This window comes from Tamandua tetradactyla, chromosome 13 (genome assembly GCF_023851605.1).
Source record: "Tamandua tetradactyla isolate mTamTet1 chromosome 13, mTamTet1.pri, whole genome shotgun sequence".
In the NCBI taxonomy this organism is placed as follows: domain Eukaryota; kingdom Metazoa; phylum Chordata; class Mammalia; order Pilosa; family Myrmecophagidae; genus Tamandua; species Tamandua tetradactyla.
The window spans coordinates 6,520,331-6,542,119 of NC_135339.1; the positions used below are offsets into that span (position 1 = coordinate 6,520,331).

General features: G+C 47.7%; 1 pseudogene; it reads right to left on the reverse strand.

The window, feature by feature from the left end:
* Window positions 1–904: 904 nt before the first annotated feature.
* LOC143654612 (dihydropteridine reductase pseudogene) lies at window positions 905–1,941 on the reverse strand (annotated as a pseudogene).
* Between the last annotated feature and the right edge of the window lie 19,848 nt (window positions 1,942–21,789).

Genomic DNA, 21,789 nt, shown 5'->3' on the forward strand with positions numbered 1-21,789 from the left:
TGGCTTTTAAAAAGGGGAATTTAATCAGATGTTAGCTTACAGTTCCAAGGCTGAGAAAATGCCCCAATTACAACAAGTCTATAGAAATGTCCAATCAAAGGTGTCTGGAGAAAGATACCTTGGTTCAAGAAGGCCGACGACATTCAACGTTTCTCTCTCAGCTGGAAGGGCACATGGTGAACATGGTGGCATCTGCTGGCTTTCACGTGGCTCTACCAAAAGGGACTCTTTCTAAAATCTTTCCTCTTTTAAAGGATTCCAGCAAGCAACTCCACCTTCAGTGGGTGGAGACACACCTCCATGGAAATCATCTAATCAAAAGTTCCTACCCACAATTGGGTGGGTCACGTCTTCATGGATCAATCAAAATGCTCCCACCCAGCAATATTGAATGAGGATCAAAGGGCATGGTTTTTCTGGGGTCCACCACAGATTCAAACCAGCACACCTTCTTTCCAGAAGGATATTTTCACTAGATGTAAGATTTTGGATTGACTGGGTTTTTTTGTTTGTTTTACTTCAGTACTTGAAAAATGTTGGGCCACTTCCTGCCGGCTTCAGTATTTTCTTTGTTGCATTTTTTTCTTTAATGAAGTGCTTTTAATAGACAAAAAAACCCTTCCAAAGTGCCTTTCTTGCACACTTATGGCTTTAACCCTTGACTAGGGGACACAGAAAAAGGGGACACCACCATGGAGCCCCCTGGATTTTGCTCACACCACAAAAGGAGTTTTAAGGAAGTTTAATTCAAGGCTGTGAAATTACATCCGCAACAAGAACAAGACATTCAAAAATAGCTCAGCCTACCAAATGTTCCCCATATCAACAAACCATCAAACAAATCAAGATGACAGTTACTCTGAGGGACAGATACACAGAGCCACTGAAACAGTTCAACCTGTCATGGGCACAGAGGGTGCACTCAGAGATCTCTGGTGCCCACAGAATCAACACAGGTAGCAGGGCACTATGCGTCGGCCTCCAAGCTTACACCTTTTGATTCCCCATAAATATTTTAACACTTTCCTGGGAGAGCAAATGTACCACAAACAGGATTATGGAAAACACATTGCTGGTCACAGCCATGCTGAAATAGTCAACAGCTTTCATGGTTGGTGCCTTTCAGGCACTGAGATGAAGCTTAAAAATACGCCAGGGAAAGCTTGGTCTTTCCTCCAGAGGTTACCACCTGGATTAGGCTTCCTAAACTTGGTTGGTTTCTCCCTCTGATCCAGTCATGGAAGGTTTCTACCAGGAACTCCAGGGGTGTCCAGGAGCTGAGGTCGGCCTCTAGCCTTGACTTCCTATTCATTGGGGAGTCCAGGGTATCTGGGAGCACGGCGATGGTGGTGGTTGGCATGCCACTGTTCTTCCTTGCCAGACCCTGGCAGAGCTGGTGGACAGCAGCCTTCGCCATGCAGCAGCCAAGCATCTTAGGAGTCCCTTCCAGGCAGTCTTGGCACCGGCCAAGGTCAGGATGCCTCCTTCCTTGAGGTGCTTGCTGGCCAGGTGGCTGGACATGGTGGATGTCCATATGTTCTGCTTCCACATCAGGTCACAGTTCTTGAAGAGAGACTTGGGTCTGGCATTGCCCTCAGCCCATCCTCCAGCTGCACAAAGAGTTGTGTCCACTTCTCTTCACCCAAGAGCTTTCTAACCTCAGCAGTCAGTCTGCTCCATAAAGGCGTCTGTCATTTTAACTAGAATGCTAGCACTAGCCTTTTCATTCTCCACCACGTTGATGCTGGCTACCCACCAGATGTGGACTTGGAACAGCTGCATGCTTCAGTAGCCCAGCACACCCCTGCTGCCATACACCAGCACCCTGTGTGCATTGCCCACTGCAGCCGTCCTGCTCCTTCTGGCCTTGCAGCTGCAATCTGGTCTTTTTTTTTCTTTTTTGGGTGCATGGTCCAGGAATTGAACTCGGGTCTTCCGCATGGGAGATGAGCATTCTACAACTGAACCACTGCATTGTTTTTGTAAATGAGAAACCCACTGTCATTTAAATTGTTTCCCCTCTGTAGTTAAAGCATCATTCATCTTATTATTTTCAAGAGATTTTGATTTTCAGAAATTTGACTATGATGTGCCATGGCCTCGATTTCTTTTGAGTTTTACCTTGAATCTCTAAGTTTCTGCCTTTTGTTAAATTTGGAAAAATTTCCACCATTATATCTTCAACTACTTTTTTTTATCCCTGTCCTCCTTTTTCTTTCTTTCTGTGACTCTGATGACACAATTCTTAGATTGTTTGTTATACCTCCACAGTTTCTTGAAGATCTGTTTGTTTTTGTTTTCATTCTATTAACTCTCAATGATAACTGAATGTCTTATTTTCCTGTCTTTAAGTTCACTGATTCTTTCTTTTATCCTCTTCATTCTGCTATTGAGTCCATCATTTGATGTTTTAATTTCAGTTACTGTATTTTTCAGCTCTAAGTTTCCATTTTGTTCTTTATATCTTCTAGTTCTTTACATACACTTTCTATTTTTTGTTGAGACTTTCTGTTTTTTTTCATGTGTTTCAAGCATTTTCCTAATTGTTTGTTGAAGTACTTTTAAATTTTGGCTACTTAAAAGTTCTTGTCAGATAATTCAAGCATCTATATCATCTTGGAGTTGGCATCTGTTGGTTGTCTTTTCTCTTTCAACGTGAGATATTCCTGGTTCTTTATATGTGAGTGATTTTCAATTAAAATCTGAGCATTTTGGGTATCAAGTTATGAGACTTGGGATCTTCTTTAATCTTCTGTTTTAGCAGGCTTCCTCTGACAGTGTTCTGGTGGGTGAAGGGGGATATCTCCTTACTACTTCCAGGGGTGGCAGATGAGGTGCCCTGTTACTATGTATGCAGTGGGAGTTCAGAGTCCCCTCAAAGGCTGATGGATACTGTCATTGCTAGGAGGGTCAGGGGCAGCTCAGTGCTGTGCTGCATGGCTTCCATCGACATTATGGAGAGATTAAGGGGAGTAAACTCATTATTGCTGGGCAGTGGTGAAAGTCCTGCTTCTCCAGGTCCTGCTTTGATGCCACTCAGCAAGGAGTATGAGGGGCACCCCTTTACTGCAGGTGGAGGTGGAAGTCCAGGCTCCCCAAGTGGTCTCCACGGACACTGTGGGGGATAAGGATGGGATGGGACATTTTCTGTCCTTTGGGAAAAAAGACTGGGTTCCCTTTCAGGACTGCATGGGCAGGCACCGGAATCAAACCTGAGTCTCTGGCATGGCAGGTGAGAACTCGCCGCTGAGCCACTGCAGCCTGCCCTCATTAATTAGATTTTGCAGACAGTTTTTCTGCAAAACTTCAAGGCTGAAGTTTTGTTCTGTGGTGTTTGACTGGAATAAAGAGGTTCCCATTGGAAAGTGTTCTGTCTTGCTGGTCCTTCAACTAGAGAGAGCAAGTTTTTCTTGGGGCTTTTACATCTGTGCCTTTGATGTTTCCATATAGCTGGCTTCTCCAGCTCCAAGTCTGGGACATCTGAGGCAAAAAGAAAACCCAGGGACTCACTACCATGCCATTCTCTGAATCCTTGGAGTCTTTAGATGGTTTTTCTTTCCTCTATTCAACTTTCAGGGTCTTCTAATGCTTGTTTCATTTTTTAAGGTCCAGGTATTTTAGCTGGACTTTTGGGAAGAATAGACAAAAGTGCATCTGCTACCTATTTCAGGAAGTGGTAGTCTGAAATGAATTTTTAAGAGCTTCAGGGATGACTTATATGCTTTTTGGGAAGGGGACTGGGTAGCCTGGCATCACTCAGACACAGAGTCCTGTTCATGGAGGGTCCTGAAGGAAGGAAGAGCCTATAGAGTGGCCACGGGGTGGCAGCCTCAGGAGGTGACCAGATAGAGGACTCGCCAGGGAAGTGCCCGACAAGATCCGCTGCTGAGCTGAGAAGGCAGAGCCAACTGACTGGCACACAAATCAGAAGACTTCACTAACCCCCAGATTAAACCCTCTGTGCTTCCTCTTTAAAGTCTCTTTAAGCATCTGTGGCACACACACAGACCCTCATTATTCACCAGAATTGCTTGAGCTGTTCCTATTATTAAATTTTGTTCCATTAAATAACCTTCTAATGGTTCTCAGTAAGACCAGACATGCTCGCTCTCCCCTCCTTGTCTGAATGAAGCAGATAAAAGGCTGGGGAGTATCTGTATAGAGTGGGATTGCACCCACCAAAGAGAGCTATGCAAACCGTCCCCTGTGTCCTCGAGGCAGCGTGGCTGTCCAGGGAAGAGCAGAGTGCTTGGAGCTGGGCCTTTGGCTACCCCAGAGGATGGAAATGCATGGACACCCCAGAGATTTCTTTCATGAGATATATTGATTTTCAACAGTCTTTGTGGGACATAAAGAGAAGTGGATCACTGACTTGGTGGGGTTTACAGTCCACCTGGACTTAAAGTCTAACACTCACAAAGCAGAGTGTGAAGGGCTGAAGGGAGGGAAACAAGAGGGAAACAGAAGAGGAGCCCCTCATTCCCATTAGGGCATCTGAAGCCTTCCTGAAAGAGGACTCTTGTGAAATGCACAAAGATCATGCCTCCACCTTGCTGAAAGTAGCATCAATTTCCCATCACTCTCAGGATGGATCATAGCGGCTCTGTGGGTGACGAGGCCCCTCCTTGTCCAGCCCTGCTGGGGCCCAGGAGCTTCTGTCCAGCCTTGAGGGCCTCATGGCCTCCTCTGCCTCCACAGGGCCTTCCCACCTGCCGATGCTGTGCCTTGAGTGCTGTTCACCTCCTTTTATACCACGTGGTGATGCTTTGCATGTTTTATGACATGCCCAGCTGCCTGTGGGTCTGTGTAGGTCTCCGCCCTTTTTCTGCACCCTATATGGACAGGGGTTGGTCTGGCCCCATCAACCTGGGCACTGGCGCTTGTTTGTGAAGGAAAGCAATTAGGATGCAAAGTGGATCCTCAGCCCTGGGAACCCGGTCTTCGGGAACGGTGGGGAGGGATCGCCTAAGCTGGGGAAGGAGGACTGGAGTTCTGAGAAGAGAGGCCCATGTCCACAGAGGGAGGGCAGGATCACCTACAGTGGGTAATAGACAGCCTTCGAGGAAAGGCCCTCTACTCAGGGCAGCAGGGGGCTGGAGGGAGGAGACTTCCTAGGAGACGGCCAGTGAACAGTGCAGGGGAGAGGAGGTCCCTGGGCTGGGGCTGGGCTGGCGTCTGTTTGCTTCTTCATGTGTGGCCTTAGCCCTCCCTACCCAGCCCCCCCACCCCCACCCCATTCTGCCACCGCCACCCCTCTTCTGCCTCCCGGAAGACCAGGCTGGACAGGGCAGGCTGGGAGCTTGCGGCCATAGCTGGGGTCATCTGAGCTGCCCCAGGGAAGGCTCTGGAGACAGTCTCAGGGGTCCTGGAGCTCACCCTGCGGTGCCACAGAGGCACCCTGGTCACTGAGCCACACTGGCCCATTAAAAACTGCTATCAACTTGTGTCAACTCTCCAACCCCTGGGTCAGCGTGAGACCTGCCCCTGGAACCACACGGAGCTGGGTGCAAACCCTGGACCTCTCGCACCTGAGCATAAGCACAAGAAAGATGGCCGTCCCCAGGCAGAGGGGCCCATAACCTCGTCCCTGACTTAGGAGGCTCCACAGGCACGTGCATATCCAAATGCAAAGACTTTTTTTGGGGTCTTGTAAGATAGTCTTTTGAAAGTTCAGCTGCCATGTCAGCGTGCAGAGGAGGGTTGGAAGTGAGGGCAGGTGTGCTGGGAAGGGGAAAACCACAGCTGACCTGGGAACCCGAGAGTCCAGCTTATTGAAATAAAAGACTGCTTTTATTTGAATTAGCAACATGCATTTCTAGGGCACCCAGAATCCCAGAGAATGGTGCTGTGCCCCCCCCCCCCCACATGGGGTGTCTGCCTTGGGAAGGCACTTGGCAGAGCCTCAAGTCTAGTGGGAAGTGAAAGGTGTTGAGAAGAACCTGGAAGGATGTGACCAGGTCACTTCCCCCATCCCAGTGTCCTTCCTAAGAGTCTCTGCTCAGCTTCCCCCTCACCCCACCCTGCTTTACCTAGAAGACCCCAACCCCAAGTGATCCCTGGGGAGTGGACTCCAGGGCGCAGGGTGCAGGGCAGAAGGTGGGCTGGGCTGAGGGAGCAGCTTGACTTACAACTTTTTAAATATTTAGACACATGACTCTGCAAATGGTAGGAGCTTCCTAGAAGGGCCACCTAAAGGGAAAAGGCCCACCCTGGTCCCCAGCAGCATCTCGGCGCTCTCTTGGGTACAAAGAGGCAGATGTAGCCTCCGCATTTGGCCAGGGGCTCCTCTCCCCAGGAGCTGAGACTGCAGTGCTGGCTGCACATCTGCTGCTCCCTCTGCAGCCCCACGGCCCCCTCCCCAGGGTGCAGGCCCACTGCCAACCACGGACACCCATCCGGGGGCCATGCCCCCTTCAGCAGGGTCCCCAAGGACTCCCAAATGAAGCTTCCCAGAGGCTGAAGAGCATGGTATGAATATTGCATGAGTGATAATAGCCCCACCACTCAGCGGGGGTGCAGCGCTTTCCTCCTCCACAAGCCTTTACCATCATTAATTAGTTATCCCCACCCTGCTTTCTCTGGGAAGGCAGGATCTGAGAGCCGCTCTTGAAAACCCGCCCTTCCCCATTGTAGGAAGCACAAATGGTTGCCCAGGACCCAGAGCAGAGCGGTGTCTTGGGGCAGGAGCAGCAGAACGGGTATGCTGGGTTCTGGTTCCAAACATCCTGACCTCCAGCCCGCACTGGGGTCGCAAGAACATCTCAGGACCCAAAAAAGAGAAGAGCGATGCCCCTTCATCCAAGCCCTGGCTGGTGATTCCAGCTTGGGTCACCTTGTCCGGCTCTCCTGGCTATGACCACCAGGGGGCAAAGTCAGCTTCCAGCTCCCCCTGTTCTCCCCGCACCCCAGGGACTCCCCAAGATTCAGCGGTTCCCTGATCAGGTACAGCCTGGCGTTTGCAGGTGCCGCCACCTCCTGGTCAGAAAGGACCTTCCAGGAGGAGCTGGGGTGACAGCCTCCCTGGGGCGCGTGGGGCTCCCCTCAGCCCCTTTGGAAGACACCCCACTGCCCCATGCTCAGAGCTCCCTCCAGCTCTTCCTTGGGCCCCACACTGGTTTCCCTGCCTCCAGCCCCTCCATTAAGCTGAAAAGATATTGATCCGTTTGGCTTCTGTGAGTAGAGCGTTTTAATCCCACTGTGTGAATCTTTAAGAATTAATTAGCCAAGAATGCTCAGGAAAAACAAAGTGGGCAGAAGTTTAGCTACGGTCTGGTCACCCCTCGTGACTGTTTGCCTCTTAATTACCGTGCTCTTTCTGGAAACTGGAGACACCTTCCCTGGTGGGGCTCACTCAGCCTGAGCTCGGCTTCTCCATTGCCCCTGTGGTGGCCTTCCCTGACCTTGTGCTTTGGGCTCCTGTGAAGGGTGACTGTGAGCTGACTGGCTCATCCCCACCAACTCTGGGAAACCCTGAGAGCCTGGGCTGCATGGGAAAAGACCGAAACAGAGGGCAGATGCTGTTGGGGTCAAAAAAAGAAAAGCTAGCTAGAGCAAAAGTTCTTTTTTTCCACCTTGGAGCTGTGCCACCAGCTTGGCTGCAGACAGCTTTTCCATGCCCTGGGCTCTCCTCTCAGTTCACCCAGAATGCTTACCGAGCCCAGAGAGGTGGGCACATCTCATGCCATTTGTACCCTCACTTGCTCTCACCCTGCTGAGCCTCCTCTCCACTTGCCCACTTCTCCCTGCCCCCTCATGCCAGGACGGGCACCCGGAATGCCTTCTTGGCCTGCTCACCTCTTTCCCACCCGCAGCCTCATTTCACTAGTTCCTACGCCTTTTGTTTTTAATTTAAAAAGTGTTTTCTCCAGTGAACCATCTCTGATGCCCCGGCTAGGTTTGTGCTACCCCCTTCCACCTACTGGGTGCCTGGTTCTTCTCCTGCTTTAGCAGTGACTCTCTCTGAGCGGAATTCCTTCCTTGCTGCCCCTCTTCTCAGGGGCACGCGGGACCACCTCTGGCCAGAAGGGGGCCCAGGGTCTTGAGCTATGTTTTCTGGTGCAAACTTGGTGAGACTGGAGACACGAATGGAAACCAAGGAACGTCCACAGGCCCCCACGCTGCGCCTGTGCCATCTCTGCTTCACATCTCTTTCTCCTTCATTTCCCTGGGGCCACAACGCTCCACCTTTTGAAACACCTCTCGGGCCCCCGTTCTGCCGCATCTGGGTGCCCTGTAGGAAGAGTGCAGACCTCCTGCTTGGTAGAAGGTTGGCCTAGAGTTGAGTTTTAACGAAACTGGAAGTGGGCAGTTGAGGAAGAGCAATTTCTGGTGGGAACAGTGAACCTGAGTGTTCTGCAAGTGACAGCCAGGGGAGGCTGTAAACCAGCATGAGTCGGAAGGTGCTGGGTCAGGCACACCGCAGGGCTGATGATACACTCATCTGTCCTTTCACCATTGGCTGCAGAGAAACTAAGGAAATGGCTCGTAATCTTGGGTAGATGCAGTTACCATTTATCTCCAGCATCAAAGAACCCCATGGTAGGGGCCAAAGGGCCAAGGCTACACACCTTGCTTTTCTGAGAAGAGGACACTTTTGTGAACTCTGAGGAAGGGATGTGAGTACCAACATCAGCATGGTTAAAACCAGTACAACTAGAATAACTGGGCCTTTGTCTTGGGTTTCACTAAGACCTTCTGGATCAGCTTCCATTATAGGGAGATAAATGGGCAAGAAAGTAAGGAGCTGTCTTCATTGAGTCCTTTCTATACATCAAGGTCATAAGTCCCCATTTTCAGATGGGAAATTTGAGGCCCAAGGCCATACAGTTGGACCCATTATTGGATCTAACTGGACAGAGATTGTCTCTTTTACTCTCATGTCAGTCCCTTCTCGAGGCCTCTCTCACAGCTGACCCCAGATGGTGTCTGACTTGTGCTCTGACCAGGAGGACCCCACAGCTTGGTGGGTGGGACAGATGCTCACCCAGCCTGCAGCTCTACAATCTCAGCCTAGTGTCTGTCATGAACAATGTGACGGCATGACTCAGCCCAATGTAGCTGGAGGAATTTTCTCACTGAGGTGACTCAAAAGTCCAAAGAGACTTGATTTAGGTAGAGCTATATTCAGGGACTCAGAGATGGCCTCAGCTCAGCCTTCTTGGTGGAGGTTTTGGGCTCAGCTGGCTTCTACCACCCTGTGGGTTCCGGCGGCTCCACATATCCCTCAGCTACAATTCCAGGACAAGGAGTTCCCCTTTGTCAATATTTTCCCAAAGTCCCAGAGTTGAATCCCATTGGCCTGAATGGGGTCACCTGCCCCATCCCTTGAGCAAACGCGTGGACGAAAAGAAGGAATATGCTAATTGATGAGGTGTGGTTCACACACCTGTCCTGGAACCTGCCTCGCCGGATAACATGGAGGTGGTACCCCCAAGGAGAATCAAGGTGTTGCTAGCCAACAAGGGGACAGGGAGACAGGTGGGCTGCCCAGCAAATTACCCCTCCACTCACCCCATTCAGACCTCTTCCAGCGCATGGGGGTTTGCAGGAAGTCACCTAATAGCATCGGTGTTGCTTGGATCTTTCTTTCCATGGCACTCTTACCTCCTTGTCAATCAGAGGGCTCCTGGGTGGTGAGACATGGTTTTCCTACAGGCCCTTGTGAATATGCGTTACCCTTTTAGGAGGTGAGGGATGGCAGTTGCTTCCTCAGCCTGCTCTACACATTTAAAGTCTGGTCCTCTCGCCAAGAACTCTGGAATCCACGAGATCTAAAGTTAGGAGCCATTCTGCAAGATCTAGGGTCTAAGAGGAGGATGGCCAGGCAGCAGTTAGCAAACATTTAGGGCAGTAACTCCCTATTATTAGCTTAGATACTTATAGAAAGACATCTGGGTGCATGCCTACTGCCTGCAACTGGAAATCACAGAGACTGATTCTGGCCAAATAAGGTCGGCAAGGAACCGCAGCCCCCCACAGAGGGTGGGCTGGACAGGTGTCGGGGCTGGGTCTTGGCCGGTTGCATTCCAATGGGAAATGGCGCAGGCCGAGCTGTCCTCGGTCCCTCTTCTTTCACTCACACTAGAACAACTAGTTTCAGCTCGGGGAGAGCGCTCCTGCCCTCTCCTGTTCCTGGGGGACCCTTGGAGCTCTGAGGCCTTCCAGGAGCCCCTCCTGGGCGAGCAGCCGCTTGCAGCGAGGAGGCAGCAGTTCTGTTCTGCAGGATTGAGCTGGAGGTGCTGGAAGTGGTTCCCACAGGGACTCAGGGAAGGGAAGGAGGGCTGTGGCACGGAGGACAGGTCACCAGGCCACCCAGCAGCAGCAGGGCCCTGGGGGGCTTTGGGGCGAAAGCAGTGACTCTGGAACGGAAAGCCCATGGCATGCCTTTGTGCAAAGCAGAGAGAGTGCCCCTGTGGGAAGGGGTGGGTGACTTAGTGAGAGATTCTGTGTGCAGGGCACAGCCTGACTGGAAGGAAAAGGAAGCGGGCAAGCCGGGGATGATGGGAGCGAGGCTCGGGCAAAGGGAGTCCAGCTAACAGCGGGATGGATCCTGCAGAGGTGAGTCCACTCTGCAGAGGGGACCTCAGAGCACCTGTGGAGGGCCCCGGGTACAGGCTAGGCTGACTGGTGCACCTGCGTGGGCCACGCCGCGTCAGGATCTCAGCAGCCCACCTAGAGACCACCCAGCTGGCTTCGCTCTGCACAGCAGCCAGGACCATGCAGAGGCCACGGACTTGGGGACCTGGGCTCAGCTAGGAACCCCGAAGGGGGCAGGGCAGCTGGGCTGGCCCTCCGCTGGAGAAGTCGGAGGGGGTGGGGCTGTCAAACTAGCCAGCCCAGTCCTCGCATCCTCTCAAGGGATGGGACTTGATTGAGCCACCCCCTGCCCCTGGGTCTGAGGTCAGCCCGGGATGGCAGCCCTCCTCCTCCTTTTCTGCATAAGAACTCAGGAACTCCAGCCCGGAAGTGTGGAATAAGGCAGCTCCTGCATGCTTGCCTCCAGCTTTCTGCTGGGGTGGCTCAAAGATTCCAGTGCCGAGATATCAGAGATATCCGGAATCCTGGGCACGCTGTGCCGCAGCTCAGCCTTCCAGGGCTCTCCATCCTCCAGCTACTTTGCAGAGCCTGGGGTATTGGTGGTGTGGCTTAGAAAGGGCTCATGGCTCAGGAGGGACTCGCCCAGCCTGTGACCCCGCAGGAGGCAGGGAGGGGATGAGCAGAGCTGTTCTGCTCATGACAGATCTTTACCCAGGGGCTCCTTAGAGCACAGGGGTCAGAGCCAGGGGAGAGGCAGAGTACCCCGGGACGATGGGTGAGGAGGGGCAAAGCTGCTGCCGAGTGAGCACCCTGCTGGCTAACAGCAGTTAGAGGAGGACGCCCCATTTGTGTGTATAGCTTTGCTACTTTGCCCAAGCCTTGTCTGCTTTCAGCTGACAGAGCCCCTGACTCCCTTGGGGGCATTCCCACCATCTGTGACCCCTGGGAAGAGAGCTGAGGCCAGGAGAGAGCCTGTCTGGGGTCAGGTGGCTGGGGACGCTGCACAGCCTGCAGGATCGGGGTTCAGCTGAGCTGAGCCCCTGCCGTGGAATCCCTGCCAGGGAGGGACAGGAAGATGAGCGTTCAGGCTGAAGCATTTGGCGGGTGAGGCTGGTGAAGAGGCTGGGGAGTGCTGAGGGCTGGGGCAGGCTGCTGCCAGGGAGGGCAGGACCCGGGCAGGGTCCCCTCCTGTGGGTCTGAGTACCTTGGGGTAGCTTCTGCGTGTGTCCCTGTGAGTGTGCTTCTCGGTGTTCCTGTGTGTCTGTCTGTCTGTCTCTTTCCATCTCTCCTTCTCATCTGCATCCTTTCTTCTTTCTGTGTTTGAGTTTCATCTCTGGCTCTTAATGCAGTTTCTATGTCACACGTTCCACACGGAGAGCAAGGGTCCCCAGGGGCTTCCTCCTGAGGTGGGCTCTGGCAAGATGCTGGTGTGGGAAGGGTCCGAGGAGCCCCCTGAAGGCTGCCCCAACCACCAACCTTCTGCCTCCTACTCAGATTAGTGTCAGGGAACGGTCCAGGTAGCTCTGAGTGTAGGCCATCCGTCCACCTGACCATGTTGCAAAATGCAGGCTTTGCGGGGTTCATCCTAGTTGGGGCTGGAGGATGAATTCAAAGAAACAATGAGGGGATGATGTAATAAAGCTTGTTCCAGCACTCAGGGAACTAACCCGATCAGGGACCTCTGGCCTGTGGGTGGGACAGGTAAGTGTGCATGAGCCCAGAGCTCCACGGGGACATGCATTCTGTAGGAGAGAGAGAATGCATGGGCGTTTCCAATGGATCTGTGATCACAGCAGGGCTGCATACTCTTACTTCAGAATGCTCAAGCTGCTTTTGTCTGTCAAGTTAGGCCACCAGGAGCTTCCCAGACTCCTGCCTGCCCCAAACACACACAGAGTAATGAGATCCTAGCTGGCGCTTCACCCTAGCCCATCACCCAGAGCCCTGGGCATGTTGGGGGTGGCTAGCAGAAATGGGGAGGAATGTGCAGAGATACTGCAGGTTTGGGAGACAGGGGCCAGAGCAATCTCTTCTGCTGGCCAACCTCCCGGAGGCCAGTTCTTCTTGGGACTAAGCTGGGAGCATCTGGTCTCTCTCAGAGATGTGGCCTGTTTCATATGAGAAACGGGGCCTTTTTTCTGTCCCTCACCTATACCCAGGAGCTCAGCTGTGAGTCTCTGGTGTGGGCTGGCCACCTATCCACTCCAGCCCAAACCTCTTTGGTCCTTGGCACATGGTCGTGGTCATTTCACTCCTACCTCAGTGGCTTTGGTTTCCTTGTATCTGTGAGTCTCCTTGCAGTCAGTTTGGAAGCCAGCAGCGCTGTGCGGGCAGTGCAGCACAGCCCACTCTGGGTGCAGACTTTCAATTCAGACCACGGGCTCAAATTCTGGCTTTGTCATGGTACAGCTCCCTAGGTCTTAAGCGTGTTGTCAAATACCCACTGCTTCTGCTTCCTCACTTGTCAAACGCTGATGGTAACAGTTCCTGTGCCAAAGAGTTGCTCTGGGTGTGAAATATATCACTGGAATCCCTCTCCCCAATATCTGGCTCCAAGTCACACTTCCTGTACAGAGGTTCACCTGCAGGGCTGAGCTGCTACTGCTTCGAGCTGTCTCACGTCTTAATATTTCAAGCACTGGTGAAAAGTGTGTGTCACCCTCACAGTGTGCTTATTATCACCATTCATTCATTCAGTCAGTATCTAGTACTACCTCCTATGTGCTATGTGCCAGGCATTACTTCAGATGTAGGAACATGTGATGGTGACGTTCATGTGTCAGCTTGGCCAGCTGACCATGTCCAGCATGTGCTTGCTTGGTCAAGTCAGCCCCGGTCCTGATTGCGCCTGTGAGTGTATTTCATGGATCTAAATCATTAGTCAGGTGACTACATCTACGGCTGCTGATATCTATGATCAATAGAAGAGATTGTTTCCACCTGTAAGAGACGTCTCCTCATCTGATCAGCTGGAGCCTTTACAAAGAAAAGTGATGATTTCAACAGTCAGAAGGGAGAATTTCCAGCTCTACTTCAGCCAGCCGGCTTCTCCTGGGGAACTCACCCAATGCTTTCATCTGCGTTCTCAACTTCTGGCCTGCCTACAGTGGAATTTGGTTTTGGTTATCCTCTCATCTAATAAATATCTTAATATTTACACACATATATGTATATATGTCCTGTTGGAAGGATCATAGGAGAGCATTATGAACGACTGCCAACAAATTACACAAACCTATATGAAATGGACAATCTCCTAGAAACTCAGGAACAACCTGCCCTGACTCTAGAAGAAATAGAAGATCTCAACAGACCAATTACTAGTAAAGAGATTAAATAAAAACCTCCCCCAAAACCTATCCCAGGACCAGAAAGCTTCACAGGTGAATTCTACCCATCATTCCAAGAAGAACGAATACCAGTCCTGCTCAAACTCTTTAAAAAAATGGAAGAGTTGGGAACACTACATAACTCATTCAATGAAGCCAACATCACCCTAATATTAAAGCCAGATAAAGATGCTGTAAGAAAATTACGATTTTTTAAATGAATACAGATGCAAAAATCTTGACAGAATACTTGCAAATCCAATCTAATAGCATATTAGAAGAATTATGCACCATGATCAATTTATTCCAGGTATGCAAGGATGGTTCAATAAAAGAAAATCAATTAATATAATACACAGCACTAACAAATGAAAGGGGAAAGCCCATATGATCATCTCAATTGACCCAGAAAAGACTTTGACAAAATCTGGCATCCTTTCTTGATTGAAAACACTTAGAACACTAGGAATAGAAAGAAACTTCCTCAACATGGTCAAGGACATATATGAAAAACCCACAGCTGACGTCATACTCAATAGTGAAAGACTGGAAGCTTTCCCTGTAAGATCAGGAACAAGACAAGGATGCTCCAGTCACCACTATTATTCAACATTGTGCTGGAAGTTCTAGCTAGAGCAATTAGGCAAGAAAAAAGAAATAAGAGGCATCTGAATTGGAAAGGAAGTAGTAAAACTTTCACCATTTGCAGATGACTCAATCCTATATATAGATCGTGACTGGTTAACAGTACAAATATAAGAATGTTCTTTCATGAACTATAAGCGTATGTCACTATTACAAGGTGGTAATAATAGAGTGGCATATGGAAACTATGCCTAATGCTAACTATGGACTATACTTAGCAGTGCTATTTTAATATTCTTTCATCAGTTGTAACAAAAATACTACATCAGTGCAAAGTGTCCACAATAGGGGGGTATATGGAAACCCTGTAGTTTTTACATGACTTCTGTGTAAACTCAAAACTTCTCTAATTCAAAAAATAACAATAATTTTAAAAACAAACATTATGCTCAGTGAAAGAAACCAGGCCCAAAGTACTATATATTGTATGATTCCACTTGGATAAAATGTAAATGTAAATAAATTTATACGGGCAAAATTAGATGAGTGGTTCTGTAGGGCTGGGGAAGGATAGAGAGATGGAGAGGTTACTGCTTAGGGGCATAAGGTTTTTCTTATTGGAGCAATGAAAATGTTCTATGCTTGATTGTGCTGATGAATGCACAACTCTGTGATATTGCTAAAAGCCCTTGATTGTACACTTTGGATGTATTGAATGGTAAGTGAATAAATCTCAATAAACTGCTAAAAATATATCGACATGGCCAGTTAGGATGGGGTGAGTGCAGAGTACTTGAAGCTCAAAGGAGGGGCAGTTAAACCAGGATTGGGGAGTCAGGGAGGGGCCAAGACCAGGTAAAGAAGAGGAGATACCGAGAGAACCCAGAGGCAAGAATTGTGGTCTGTTGAAATAAGAGGATGTGGTAGGACATGAGAGGGCAGCAAGGGTCCATTCATGTGGACCTTGGAAACCACGTCAATGAACTTGTTTGATTGAATTTAGTGGAGCTTGTTCCTGGATTGGGTTTAAGACTCTAAGATGCCTTCCAGCTATTGGGTACTCTAGGTTTTGAAAGCGTTGACTAAATGGGAGAGGGACAACTTAGCTAGCTCCCATGCATCTACTCAGGCTCAAACCTGTAGGGGGCTGCCCAAGCTTATTCTGTGTAGGGTCAAGGGCAGAGAAGCCCAGGCAGATGGTACTGGCGATTGCTACTGTGACCAAACACAAATCAACTTGAAAGCATCATTGAATGACCAGTGTGTTCTCTATTCCTATAACTAATCATGTAAGAGGAGCTTCTCAATGATATCATATGGGCGCTCTAAATCTATGATGTGTATGGGAATTCTATATTATTTTGATACATCAGAGTTTTAGGAGGTGATTTCCCGAATTCAGATGAGTTGATTGCAGTATTTTTCAACAATAAAGATTTTGAAAGTACAGGAAAAGGAAAATGAAAGAGTGTAGGAGGAAAGGAGGTAGGTGTAAAGAGGGAGAGATGAAATGAAGGGCAGGAGATAGGTGAGTAGCAGGAAACTGGTGACCAGGTGGGAGTTGCTAGCCCCTGGGGTGTTTCTGCCCTTAACACTGTTAGTCCAGAGCTCCTCTACCAACAGAGGAACTTTCAAAGGGACGACTCAAGTTTCCCAAACTAACACTAGATGGAGTCAAAATGAGTCTGAAGCAAGTTAGACCCAAAAGGAAGAGCTAAGGGCCAGCAAGCTGTTTTCCTGCAGTAAGACTTTGCATGCCCTTCCTGTCATCTAAGAATTATTTAATAAAGAAACTATGCTCCTGTCTTGCAGACTAAACCTCAATTTTTCTCTGAAAGGTGAGATCTGAGTGGCACTCTCCCAGAATGGAGAGTGGCTCTTGGGCTCCTCTGCTCCCCTGTCCCAGCCTCAACCAGGGTAGGTGCCCGAGAACCTTCACTTAGGAAGGTGATGGTGAGACAAGGATTCAGACTCTGTTTGAGAATTTTGTGGAAAAATCCTACTGTGGGGAGACTGGGGCAAGATTTAACATGAGGATGTGGGGCATATGTCCAATGAGAGCTGAGAAATCTGGGTTTTAACAGCAAGATGGTAGATCTTCCTTTCACGTCTCTTTGATAGAGGCCAAACAGCCAACTGAGACCATTTGATGAAAAAAACTACAAAACTTTTCTGTAAGTGCCATGACGCTATCTCTTTGACTGAATGTTTTGCCTTTCACTGGCTGTTTTGGGTTCTCAGAGTGGGAAAAGCCTGAGACCCCAGTGGCAAGCCCAGCAGGAAGAACCAGCTCCTGTCCTTAGGGAGAGGAGACACCCCCAAAGAATTTCTCTGAATTTACTGTTTACACAGTTAAAATTAGGTTGAAAGAACAATGCAGGGAAAACACATACTCCCTTCACTCAGATTCACCAATTCAAATCTTGCCCCATTTGCTTTATCTCTGTATAGATACTTTCTTTATTGATCCATTTGACAATTAGTGTAATTATCATGACACTCACCCCTAAATACCTCATCCTCTATCTCCTGCAAAATTATAATTAGCATGTTTAAGAAAATTAATGATCATTCAGTGCTATTCTGAATTACACAGTCCATATTCAAATTTCTCTAATGGTTCCCCCAAATACTTTTATTTCTCCAATCTGATCCAATCAAATTTTATGCATTGCATTTGATTTTGTCCCTTTTCAGTCTATTTTTATGTTAGTCTCTCTGCCTTTTGTTTTTAATCCTCCACAGCATTGTCAGTTTTTGAAGGACCCAAGCCTGGTGTCATGTATACAGTCCTACTTTCTGGATTTATCTAATGATCTCCTCCTGGGCAGATTCAGATGGAAATTTTGGCAAGAATTCCACAGGGGGACATCGTGCATCTTTTATTTATTGCATTGGAAGGGAGGCCACAATTGATTACTTGGTTAAGGATACAATTGCCAGATCTCTGCATTGTAGAGAGAAACTCACCTTTCTGTAATTAATAAGTAATCTGAGAGGTGGTACTTGAGACCACTTGACTATCTTGATCTCCAACAAATTTTCACCCATTGACTTTACATGTATGGATGGCCCTTGCTTGAAGCAGTTATTACATTGGTAGTTACAAAATGCTAACTTTCTATTTCTAGCATTTCTACTACATTTAATAGCTGGCATTCTTCTATTAAAAAAAGAAGCTCCCCTTTTCTCTTTCTTTTAGTTTCTGATGGATTTCAGTGCATCATTATTCATTACTATTGTGATTCTTCTTGATGCTCAAATCGTCCCAAATTTGGCCAGTGCAGATATTTCTTGGAGACCTCTGTGCACTTTTTTTTTTTGCATGATGTAAGGGGTCACATTTCATTCTTTTTCCATGTGAATATCCTGCTATTGCAGCATCATTTCTTGATTTTTTTTGTTTGCTTGTTTTTTGATTGCTTATTCTGCTTGTTTGTTTGTTTTTGGGGGAAGTACATGGACCGGGAATCAAACTTGGGTCTCTTGTATGGCAGGTGAGAATTCTACCACTGAACTACATTTGCACTCCCTTTTCTGTGCACTTTTTTTTTTTTTTTTAGAAAGGGAGGAAGGGAAGGAAAGACAGAGAAGGAAGGAAGGATGGAAGGAAGGAAGGGAGGAAGAAAGGGAAACATCTTTAAACATTTTCTTGTTTTATTATATTTTGTTTGTTTGTTTGTTTTTTACATGGGCTGGGGCCGGGAATCGAACCGGGGTCCTCCGGCATGGCAGGCAAGCACTCTTGCCCGCTGAGCCACCGCGGCCCGCCCCTTTCTGTGCACTTTTGATATGACCCAATTAGTCTTTGAGTATTTTTTAGATTTCTGATATAAACGCAATATTCCAGGTTGCCCTTGCACTGTCCCTGCTTTGACCTGGATCCCTGGTTTCCTTTAGTGTGGAATGGCTTATAGAAACCACCGCTGGGTCTCAAGGCATACACGTGGCTCAGTGCCTCAGCTGCGTGACCCTTTCAGTGGACATAGCTGGGAGTCCCCCATTTGTCCCTTACCTGGTAGTTGGTGGTATATTACTTTTTTGTGTTTTTCTCATATTAATGTTATAGTCGGCCACCTTCTTCAATGCTTTTATTGTTTGTGGTTGTTTCTTCAGTGATTCCCTTGGGTTTTCATGCTATCATCAGCCAGAATGTAGATCTTCTCTCCCAATTCTTATGCCTCTGTTTTTTCTCTCTGATCATATCAGCTAAACCACCAATGGTAAATAATAATGCAAATAATGGGCGTATTTGCCTTCTTCTTGAGACTGGTTGGAAATCTATTAAAATTTTCCATTTAGCAAGATGCTGGCTTTAGGGCTGAATTACGCATATTTTACCCTGCTAAGAAAAGATCTATTCTTATTTTATTGAGTTTTTAAAATAAAAAGCTTTTCTTAAAATTTTTTCCTAGGCAAATGAGGAAGTGTAGGCATCCTTATTTTTTTTCCCTTTTCTCTTCATTGCTCTACATGATTTTTTGGAGGCTGTACGAAGAGGTTTGGGTTTATACAATCGTTATAATCCTACAGCTATCCAAAAGTCTTTAGTTTTTTTCTTGATTCCCAGCCCAAGTCTGAAACCTGATTTCCTAGTGGTCCAGCCAGTGGTTGGTACCCCCGTCCGAGCCCAGCTTCTCTTTCCCTGCAGATTCTACCCGGTTCTCCAGTGGCTGGTGACACAGCCATCTCCAGAGGTATCTCAGCCTTGTGGCAGCTGAGCAGGTACATCTTCCCTCAGCTCAGGGACCTTGCTGCCAGGGTTGGGATGAGGCTGCCCCTTGATCTTCCCAATACTCCAGCATCACTATCTAAAGTGCAAATGAAGGTTGGGTCAAACTGCTTTTGGTCTCCTCCTTAACAACTCCTGAAGGGGCCCTTCTAACTGGATTTGTAAAAATGCACAGAAAGAATAAACTTTATGCTCAGCTTCCAACTCTTTGTACTAGCCAACTCGACCTCTTTGGACTTCTGGGCCCACCATCCTTTAAAGGAAAATCACAAACACCAGGCAATATTTGAGGCAATCTCTTGGAATCCCTTCCTCTGCTCTTCCATCCAATTTTCCCTCACCATGCCTTGCTGGTTTCCAACTGGCTTGTCTTCAATGCCAGGCCCTTTGTCATTAAGCTCTATAACCCTGACCTCAAACTGTGTCATGGGTTAAGTATGTGCTATTTTGCCTTGGCTTGTCCCATTGATGGCTAATGCTGTTCCACCTTTCTACAATGGCTGCCTCTTCTCCCTTGGTGAGATGCTAGTTAGACATCAGTGAATTTTGACTGAGTAGCACAGTGGAAGGACACGCAATCATTCAATGTTAAATTTAAGCATAACTGTCATTATATTGTATCTAAAGATTATATGAAACGATGATGAAGTGTTGGACTGGCAATCTCTATTCACTAAAATATTGGTGAAGACTTCAGCCAAAAGTGGCCACAGCAGGCTCTCTCTCCTACTTCTAGCCCACGCCCTACTGTTTTAGGGTCTTTGTTGGGGACCGCCTCTTCTCTTTCTGCTCTTCTTTTTACACAGCCCTGCTGTTATTCTTTCCTCTAGGGATGGATGAGATTCACTCTCTGTCTGCAGCAGCTCACAGTTCAGACTTTAAGGTGTGGTTTGCCAATTACATTCCCATAGATCCATCCATCTTGTTCCTGGCCGTGCCTGCACAGATCTGCACAGAAGCCTCAACTATAGAAAGTGAGGTTTATCCCCAAATATTCCAGTCATCTCCGGGAACGGCTTCTATTTTTTGGATGAGATTTTTGTGACCTTGAGTTTGATGGGCAGAAAACAACTTCTGGGTTGGCTCCTACCTGAAAAACTCTCCCCTCTTACCTACAAACCAGTGATTTCCAGGTTCTTTCCTACATTGCACTAGGAAATATCCCGCCTTGCTGGGACGTACTGATTAACTCTTTCCTAGCTGCTTCATTGTGCATGTTGTCTGACTAGTTAGGGCATACTCACTTTGCCAGATGGTTCTCTTCCTTTCTAGGCATACCCAGTTGACTGAGCTACAACTGAGAGCATTTTCAGGAGGGGATCTGCAATCTGGACAACTCCTATGGTCACAGTCTTTGAAGATGTCTTGCATTTGAATATCTAAGGCTGGTGATGGACCTACATACAGAGCTTAATATGGGAGGCAATATGGGAAAGGAATGTACAGTGAATTTGCCCTGAAGCAAAATATCACTCCTCTTCCATGAGAAGCTAACTATATATAGTGAGGCATTAGCACTTTAGCTTTCAGTAGGAAAGGATGTGAGACAATTCATCCCCACAGAATATCCTGGGCCCCGTGTCAGAACTGGTCATGCTTCCACGATGGAATTGTATTGTCCACTGCAGTGGAACCTGCCCATGGCTCATGGAAACAAGAGCTAAATCCAAGACATGGCCTTCTCAGCATTACAGCCTTATAAACAGCTAAACAGTGATACCAAAAGCACAAGCAGCAAAAGAAAAAATAGATAAATAGGACTTCATTAGAATTAAAAATTGTTATGCATCAAAGTACAACTATTGAGAAAGTGAAATAGACAACCAAAAGAATGATAGAGAAGCATGAAAATTATGTATCTGATAAGTGTCTAGCATGCAGCATACATAAAGAACTATAACTCAACAATAAAAAGGCAAACTATCTGATTTAAAATTGGGCAAAAGACTTGAATGGACACTTCTCCAAGGAAGATTTACAAATGGCCAATAAGCAAATGAAAAGATGCTCAATATTCCGTTAGTGAAATGAAAATCAAAACCATAATGAGATGCCACTTCACACCCACTAAGAGACTACAAAATATTTTTTAAAAAAATGAATAATAGCAAGTGTTGGTGAAGATGCAGGGAAACTGGAACTCTCATACATTGTTGGTGAGAAAGTAAAATGTGCAGCCACTGTGGAAAAAAGGTTGATGATTCCTCAATAAAGTGGACACGGAATTGCCATATATCCCAGCCGTTCCACTCTGGATGTATTATCCCCATCCCAAAACTGAAAATAGGTATTTAAACGAAAAGTTGTATATGAATGTTCATAGCAATATTATGAGCATAGCTCACAGGTGGAAATGAATTATCTATCAACAGATGAATGAATAAAGAAACTGTAGTATATACTGGAACATTGTTCAGCCATAAAAAGGAATGAAGTCCTGATACATACTAGCATGTCAATGAACTTTGAAAAGATTATGCTATGTGAAAGTAGCCAGACACAAAAGGCCGCATATTGCACAATTCCAATATAAGAATAAGCAAATCCATAGAGACAGAGAATAAATTAGCAGTTGCCTGGGGCTGGAGGGAGGAGGGATGGGGAGTG